Source organism: Castor canadensis, chromosome 12 (genome assembly GCF_047511655.1).
Source record: "Castor canadensis chromosome 12, mCasCan1.hap1v2, whole genome shotgun sequence".
NCBI classification, from domain to species: domain Eukaryota; kingdom Metazoa; phylum Chordata; class Mammalia; order Rodentia; family Castoridae; genus Castor; species Castor canadensis.
The window spans coordinates 32796608-32805786 of NC_133397.1; positions in this window are offsets into that span (position 1 = coordinate 32796608).

Consider the following 9179-nt stretch of genomic DNA (forward strand, 5'->3'; position numbering starts at 1 on the left):
GTCACAGATTTTAATATTATAGCAGAGGAATGATATGATTAGACTTGCTTTTTATAAAGAGTCCACTGATAAAAAGTTTTTTTAAAAGAGGGTCTCTGTTTTCCTGTCTGTAAGGGTATTTCTGCCTTTGCTTAGCTCAGCTGGATAAAAGATTGGGTAAGCACAAAGTCATTGCTTCCACTGGCTGAGATTTGAGTTTCAGCTCTCCAGGACTGCCTTACAGAACTGGCATCCCACAAAGGTTTCTTGGTGCCCCCCTCATTCTATTTTCCCCCAAATATTGTCTTCTGACTAGTTTGCCATTTGAGGTTTCCTTCCTCCTTCCATTTGGGTTAAATATGTCATTCTCCCAGAATCTCAGAATCCCAATGAATACATGTCCCATTAAAGACAGAATCTTGAAGGGCATGCTTGATTTGTGTACCCTGGGAAAGAGTCTGGAGTTGTCCAAAGATCAAGGCCACAATGGAGAGAAGGGAGTCCAGAGAGAATAGGCACATGCTATGGAAGACCTAAACTGCAGCTACTCCCCACTTTTCTCATTCATTTATTTACTTATTCCAAAAGCATTTACGGGACACAAGCATGATCTTAAGTCTACTTCTGGGGTCAGCATAGAGCATTGCTATCTAAAACAGGAAGCTTGGGAGAGTGATTAGCAAACTACAGCTGCAACTAATGCATGTCACCAGCAAGAGCTACCCTGCGGCCGGCAGCTGTTTCCACAGTTAACTCAGAGGGCAACTGTGTATTCATGTCACACCTTTAACAGCAGCTTGGAATTAAATGAAACAGAATATTGACAAATGGAAGTTTCAGAAAAGAATAAAAAATATGAATCCAAAGCAGGTGGGGATATTAAAATAGTTCATCTAAAAATAGTTGAATTCCACCCAGTTGCCAATCCCTATTAGGTTTCACATTCATTTGGGTTCACAGTTTGTCTGTAGCTTCCTTTAACTTTATGGAAATAAGACTGGGAAGAAGGGGGGTATCTCCCACCATTTTTATACCCAACCATGCACCGGCCCTTCATCTGAAGCCCAGCCCAGGAACACAGAGATTCAGAGACCAAGAAGAAAATGTGGAACCTGGAGCTCCTGGGAGATGAAAGGGTTAGGAAGTGAGTTAAGAAGGGAATTGGTAAATTTGTAAATCCCACTTTTGATGACTGTTCCTACAAATAAACGAAGTTACAACCCCAGTGGGTCATGCATAGAATTTCCCTGTGTGCTAAGTTCTCTTCTAGTCAGGGACAAGGGACAGAAAGTAGAATGAACAAGGCCCCAGTTGTGAGAAGCTCACATCACACTCAGCTGTAATCCAGGGCAATGGTCCCGAGAAGCAAACTTCATGCTCAGAGCTCATCCATGAGTGTGGTGAAGGCCCAGTCACTGAGGGGAGAGTTTCTACAGCTGGGGGTTGCTGTAGCCCATTTGCTTTCATGGCTGTGACCTGCTTCAGCCCTTTCTACAGGAATAGCTCCTGATGACAAAGGGCTGGGCCCAGGATTCTGCGTTTCAGTCTATCTGGTCCTGCTCTCTTGCCATCCTATCCATCTCCACAGTTCAGGAGTAGGATGTCTGAATAGGCAAGTGATGTGGGTTCTAAGGACCTGTGTGACAGAGAGGCTTGACTACAGCACTCTCTTCTGTGGCGGTGGAGACAGATGGTAAAGCAGCTCTCTCATTTGGATATTACCTTAACATGGATCATTTTCACACATTGCACATTCCCCCCTGCTCTATTGACTGTCCCTTTCTCCTGGTGATTTAGAGGAAGCCAGGCAGGAAGTGACTAGGATGAGGAGCAGTGAGGAAGCCAGAGAAGACACTGATGGCAGGATAAGAAGAACAGACACAGGGTGCCATGGGGGCCAATGGAAAGATCTGGAACAAAAGCTGCCATGGCTACAGCAGGGTCCCCAGAGCCAAAGAGACCCCCTCCTCTGTGAGGCCTGATTCCATGCTGGCTCCTGCTTTACGTATCTGCAAGACCCTCCATACTGCTGCACAGGAAGCATAACCAGACTTTGTAAAAATTCCCCTTATTTGATCATGTTTGAGAGTTTCTATTCTGCAAACAAATGAACCAAAGGGCAGCCTTGCAAAAGATCCCGTCTCTGCTGACCACACAGAGTCATGAGCATGGTGGGGACCAAAGGAGACCAGGGAGGTCTCCCTGTGAGGGAGACCCTTGTCCTTTTCAGAGCAAACATGGTGAACACATTGCTCTGTTAGCCTTCGAGGCATTTAAAAAAGTTTTTAAGGCAGTTTGCAGCATTTAGAGGCAGAAATGTGGTACAGCAAGAATTAAACTAGAGCATGATCACACGACCAGACCTTCTTAATTAGCTGTTGGAGATCAGCCAAGTAATTTAAGTCTGTGTCCCAGTTTTCTCATCAGAATATTTTGAAGATTTTGTATGAAGATCATATGGAAAAAGAGGCATAGGAAGCCTCAGAAATGCAGGTATAAGAACTACACAGTTTCAGGAAATATGACTGAGAATGGGAGGTATGAAGGTGGTATCATCCAGGTCAGCCAGCAAAGAAGTCCCTGTCATCCTCCTCACCAGGCTCAATGTCCTTTTTAAAATTTTTTTTCTACACCTTGAGCCACTCCACCAGCCCTTTTCTGTGATGAGTTTTTTCGAGATAGGGTCTTATGAACTATTTGCCTGGGCTGGCTTTGAACTGTGATCCTCCTGAATTCTGCCTCCTGAGTAGCTAGGATTACATTTGTGAGCCACTGGGATCCAGTCCAGGTTCAATGTCCTTAACAGTAAAAAAGCCAAAAGGTAAATGTTTGAATCTCCCACCAAAAAATCATAGGTTACAGATTCCTGTAAATTCCTGACCACCCCAAAGTTGTTAATTCCACAAGGGACATTGGCAGGATTGGAGTTTGTCCCCTTCCTTTACCCTCTCCATCTCCATTCTCTATAGATTATGTAACTGTAGATAGATATATAGATTTCGATATCAGCCACAGGCAACCACACAACCCACCTGAACTTGGCTTAAATAGAAAATTCTTGTACAAGTTCCAGTTCCAATGTTTGTTAACTGAGTGGAACATGAGTGTCCTGAAAAAATCAGAACTTCACATTCCCTTTTTGCCATTTTTGATATGTTGGCTGATGTCCTCAGGCCTATCACCACAGGGTTTTACCAGGGGCTGCTTCTGTGCCATACTGCATATCACTCTCCAACCACATGGAAAGCCAGAAGGGAAGATTTTTCTCAAATTTCTCTTATTTTTAGTACAGAAAACATCTGGGAGTGGTACCTTCCTGGCACTCACATGCTCCACACAGATACATCAGCAAAAGAGGCTGCCTCTCTGGAAAGGATGGGTCCTTCTGACAAGGAAGAAGGACTGGGAAGGAGTGTGGCATGGAGAAGACAGCTGTGGGGCTGGTGAGAGGATTTGAGGGCAGAGAAAGATTTGGATGCAAGGGAGAATTCATTCTTGCTGAATGAAGCAGGAGAGACTTGAGATTTGTTTCAGAATATTAATGAACTTACAAAATCCCTTTGAGGCTAAGGAAATTCCAAAGTTACCCTGAAGAATTAGGCCATCAAGTAATCTGCTACTTGGTTCTGAAAAACAAAAGCTCCAGAACAACACTGCCAAGACAAGGCATGCTGCCAGCTCCATAACTGCGCAGTGTCTTCCATGGTCCACACCAACTCAACATATGACCCATCCTGCCTCTGGGCACCCACCAGGCTAAGGACTGGACACAGGTTTCCACTCTGGGTGCTGCAGAAAATTCAAATGCCTCCTTAGCAGAATGTGGCTGCAGGACCTTGGTTTCACTTCAATTCGTTGATCCGAGCCTCGCAGGAAAGCATCTGATGGGCAGAAGCAAATCACAGAAGAAATCACGGCTGCAAAGAAGTCTGGGGGATGTAATTATTAGCTCTCAATCCTCTGTGATTCATGGAGCACACCAAAAGGGTGAAGGGCACTGAGTTCCAACCCTACCAACTGTACCACAGCAACCAGCTGTATCTGCCGCACTTTTCCAACCATAGCTCCACCTTCAGTTTGGGTCAATTCATGTGTTTAAGGGGACAGAACCCTGGTTCCAGGACAATATCCATGGCAATCAGGAGCCTCATTGTCCTGGCCCCAGTCATTGGCTTAGAGCTATTCAAGCCAACCAGACCTCAGGACTCAGGCTCAAGCTTCTGGAAAAGGAGTAGCTCTTTCCAGATGGTTATGAACCTGAAAAACCTAAAGCCACTCCGTTTGCTGCAAGAGAAGGGCCTGTGTGAGCATGGAGTCAACTGAGATGAGATAAAGCCCAGAATCAGAAGTTAGGATCCGATGGCATTTTGAACCCCTGGATTCTGCCATCTTGAAACCATCTGGGAATGTTAGGTGCATGAGCCAGTATCTTTCCTTTTTGAGTAAGTCAATTTGAATTATCATTTGTAAGAAAAACAGATACAGGAATCTTACTGAAACCCACTGTTATCATTTCTCTGGAATGCAGGAGGTAGTCACTGGCTTATTGAGATCAGTCCTCCAGCTTTTTAAGTTAGCAGCTCACAGTGAAGTGACAAAGTCCAGAGACCATGAAGAACCCTGTATAGCTGGATCAAGGATGCAGCTCTGACATCTGCAGCCTTTGCTGTTCTCCACTGACAGAGAAACCACATTTGTCTCTGAATTGCCAGTGAGCTAGAGGGTTGTCAAATGTTCTCTGAAAGTTTACAGGGGTCTTAACATTTTCTTTGGGGATCTTACTGAAAAATAATAATAATATCAATGTATTTTCAGATATATTTTTAAGTGTATATTTAAAGTTTTATATTTTGGATTAATAAACATATTCTTCTCTGTGTGAATGGTGCTGGTGATAGAGCCCAGGACCTCACACATGCTAGGTAAGTGCTCTACCACTGACCTATACCCCCAGCTTAAATGTAATCTTTTTAATCAAATAAATAAGCTAATAAGAACAGATACATTTGTCTACCTGTTTAATATGAAAAATGTTGCACAAAAGAACTACTCAATATGTTCAAACTGATTTTTCTTTAAACCATAAGCTTGGGTGAGAAGAGATAAGCAGCCCAAGGAGTCTGGCCATCTTCAGTCTTAAGTAAACAGTAGGCCAGGAGAGTCAGTGCTCAGTGGACCCTGGGATGCCTGCATGGATACCCCTCTGGGAATGGAAAGCTGACTACCCCAGATACTGGGAAGGTTGTCAGCTGATCATCCCCCTTCTTTGGGGATTTCATGGCTGAAGATAACCACCTCACCCAAGATTATACCTCCTTCTAGGGGCAGCCTATATCCAATTCCTGAGCAATGCAGATAGAAAGACCATGAGCTGGCCCTGGTCTTGGTGGAGCAAGCACTGCAGTCCTGCTCCCTTCCCCTCCCACCCTACAGGCCACAGGCTCTTATCCTAAAGGCCCTCCATGGTGCACATGCTCTCCCATTTTCAATGCAGAGTCTGCTACCCAGGAATCCCTATGCCAAGGGAGTAAAGGAAAGGCGTTCCTGGATATCAAAATTTAACAGGTATAACACAGAATTCTAAACCATTTTTCAGATTGCCAACAGCATTGATTCTCACTCCTTCTTCTCATGCCATCTTCTTGTAGATGTGAAATTGTTCTTCATAGTCCAGCTGCATGCCCACCTTTGTCACAAAAACTCCTCTAACCCCCAAACGGGGGTGGGGTCTCTCCCAGCCCTGAACTCCCACAGCAGCTGTGTATCTCTTTTTTTTCAGGATGTATCATCTACTGGTGTTTCTCATTTTTGAATTTTCAATTTCGGCCACTGAGTCTTTGAGTCAGTGAGGTCCCAGTTCAGGGCCAGTTCCCTGATCTATATGATGGGACAGTGATTTAATGGAGCACCTACCCCAGTGCCCAGTGCCTGGTCCCCAGGGAAAGCTCAATATGCAAGTCCCTCTCTCTTGCCTCCCCAAAGACCACTCTGCCCAAGAACAAGGGACATGTGCCCTTTTCCTGCTCTTCCAGGGAAGGGGCAGTAGCAGGAGTCACTGGAGGACATCTTTGCCTTCACACTCTGCCCTCCTCGTGGGCTTGGCTGTTTGCAAAGAGGAACAGGAACAGCAGCGTTTGTGGTTTGAAGAGACAAAAACTCACACAGGTACTCCTAAGCGGGATCACTGCTGTCAGCCTGCCCTAGAACATCTAAATCTCTGCCTATTTTTAGGATCAGAGTTGATTTTCTGGCTTGGTGTGAGCAGCCAGGATGGGGGGAGGTAGTTGAAAGTAGATGGTGTTTCACTCTGAGTATAAACCCAAAAGAACTGAAAACAGGACTAGAGTGGATTCTTGCACACTCATGTTCATTACAGCATTATTCACCATAGCCAAAAAGTGGAAACAACCAAAGTGCCCATCTCCAGATGGACAAAAGGTGGTGTGCACATTCAACCAAGTATGACTCAGCCTAAAAAAGAAAGTTTTGCTAATGCTACAATGTGGATGAATCTTGAGAGTGTTATGATGGGTCAAATAAGGAGAATCAAAGTAAGTATTATGTGATTCCACTTATATGAAATATCTGGAATTATCAAATTCATAAATACAAGTGGATTAATTAGAGGTTACCAGGGGCTGGAGGGAAGAAGGAGAAAGGAATGATTGTTGCATGGTTACAGAGTTTCTGTGGGGGGATGAAAAAGATGTGGAACTAGATGTTGGCAGTGGTGGCACCTTCTGATTGCAATTGATGGTGCTGAAGATATGGCTCAAGTCGTAAAGTGCTTGCCTAGCAAGCATAAGGCCCTGAGTTCAAAACACCAGTACTGCCAAATTTTTATAATAGCAGATTTTACATTACATACATTTTATCACAATTTTTAAAAATTAATATTGAAATATATCAAAAAGCATCAACTTCTACTTTAAAATGGGTGAATTATGTGATATGTGAACTACATCTCAATAAAGCTCTTTTTAAAAAATAGAGGATGTTTACTATAATCATTTATTCTGGGTCAAATTCAAAGAGCAGAATACATTTGAAGATTTAAAATTAAAACACCCACATGACATCTTCAGCCATGGTTTCTGTCTAAACTTTCTTCTCACAGGTACCCAGGGTCATTTGTCAGGGACGCTTGGTCACCAGGACAGTTTCCAGTCTACACGCAAATCAGTCTCCCAAATCTGTGGTCATTTTGTGTGGCAGCTGAATACCCCTAGGTGGGGCAGGCCTTGAATGGATGCATTTGGAGCAGAGAGAAGGGCTGAGCCTCAGAAAGGCTGGTTCTAAGCATGGGGGAGGTGGGAGCAGGGCCTCAGAATCCAGGAACTGCTCTGTTCCAGTAGGAGTCAGAGACTGCTGGGCTGGAAGCAGAGCAGAAAAAGTCACATGGGTTCACACCCTGTCCTCATTTTTACATCACAGTCCCATCCACAACTGCACACATAGGCACAGAGCTCAGGTCCTGGAATAGATACTTCTCCAGTAACACAAGTACACACAGAGTGAGATCAGTTTGACACGAGTCATTAAATAGGAACCTGGTTTACACCATGCAGGAGGCAGGAACTCTGAGGCCTATTAGGGGCAGGTGGAAAAGCTGGATGAATGAGGCAAGCCTCAGAGGAGCTTGGCAGTGCCCAAGGCTCCAGCCATTTGCAGGTGGCCTTGTGTTGTCAGCACTTTCTTTCATTTTTTTTTTTTTTTACAGTGCTGGGGATGGAACCCAGGACCTTACACATGCTAGGCAAGTACTCTACCACTGAGCTGCGTTCCCAGCTGCAGTGTTTCTAAATTTTAGAGAAACTAGAAGAAGGTGAGATCTCTTTAATATTTAGCACATTGTTGGCAACTATCTCAATTTTTTTTAAAAAGTCAAGCCACCTTCCAGGCCTGACAATACATGACTGCAGGCTGGATACAGCCTGTAACCTGCTGTGTTTTGACATCTGTTTGAACACCATCGTTGTATCATTGTGATCAGAAACTGGCACTGTGCTGATAGTGAGGAAGACAATACCTGAACGTGGGTCAAAGGGGTGCCTGGCACTTTCAGAGCTGCCTGCTTCATTTGCTACTGCTAGATAAAAATTGTGCTGCAATTTATTTGGACCTAATTGGGGGGCGGTGGTTAAACCACCTTATTAAAATCTCATATTGATTATCATAAATACTACGGTCAGGATGACTGGTTTGGGTTCAAGTGCACATTGGGATCTTCCCACAATCATCAAGTAACTCACTGTAGTATGTGCCCCTTGGGGAATTACACCCAGGCCTACTGACCCCCTGCCCATCCCAGGGATGCATCTTGGGGGCAGGATAAAGACTGCAGCATTAAATGGTTCCTTGTTTAACCTCAGCTAGTTCCCTAGTCTGCTAAATGAGAGCACTAATACCTTGGAGCATCCTTGTGAGTGAAAGATGTCTGTAAATATATAAACCACAGGACCTCTTCCCAGCAAATGCTGAAGCTGTTCCTCCCTGCCCTCCACATCTTCTCCACACTTCATACTTGTTTAGCAAGTCTAACATTAAAACACACCACACACACACACATCTTGATTAGAGATAGATTTGTGGCACAAGCCAAACCTCAGCTCCATATTTCACAGGTGACTCCCTACTTCTTAAGAACAGATTATTTTTTTAGATAAATATCAAAAAGTTCAAAATTAATCATGGTTTTCAGCATTCCTGTTTTAACAGAGAGGGCAGGGGTATAGGCAGGGGCCCACCAGGAGCAGGTATGGGCAGGTGGGTGGGGTGGGATGGGTGAAGAGTTTAACCAAGCCAGAAAAAGGGCTCAAGGGTAGCTGCCATCAGGGATCAAGGCTTGTAGCTTGCTCTCTCAGAACTAGCTAGTTAGCCCTTTCCCCAGAGGCCTCCCTGGTGTGTGGGGACCTCTGTCCCCTGGAGGGGAAGAGAGGCAGAAAAGTGATATCTATTGAGCATCCTTTGGTTTTCCTTTTCCTTTCCATGCTTCCCTTTAATGCCACCCTCCCTGTCATGTAATGATCACAGAATCCTGTCCATTCTTCATTGAAAGACCTGGTCCTTCAGCCTCACACTCGTGGTCCCATCTGGGCCCTCATCATAGTTGGCCTCCTGGACAACTTTCCTACCTGCCCCTCAGCCTACTTCACACTGCTCACCAGGAATATTTTCCATGGGATCAGGGATAGACTGGA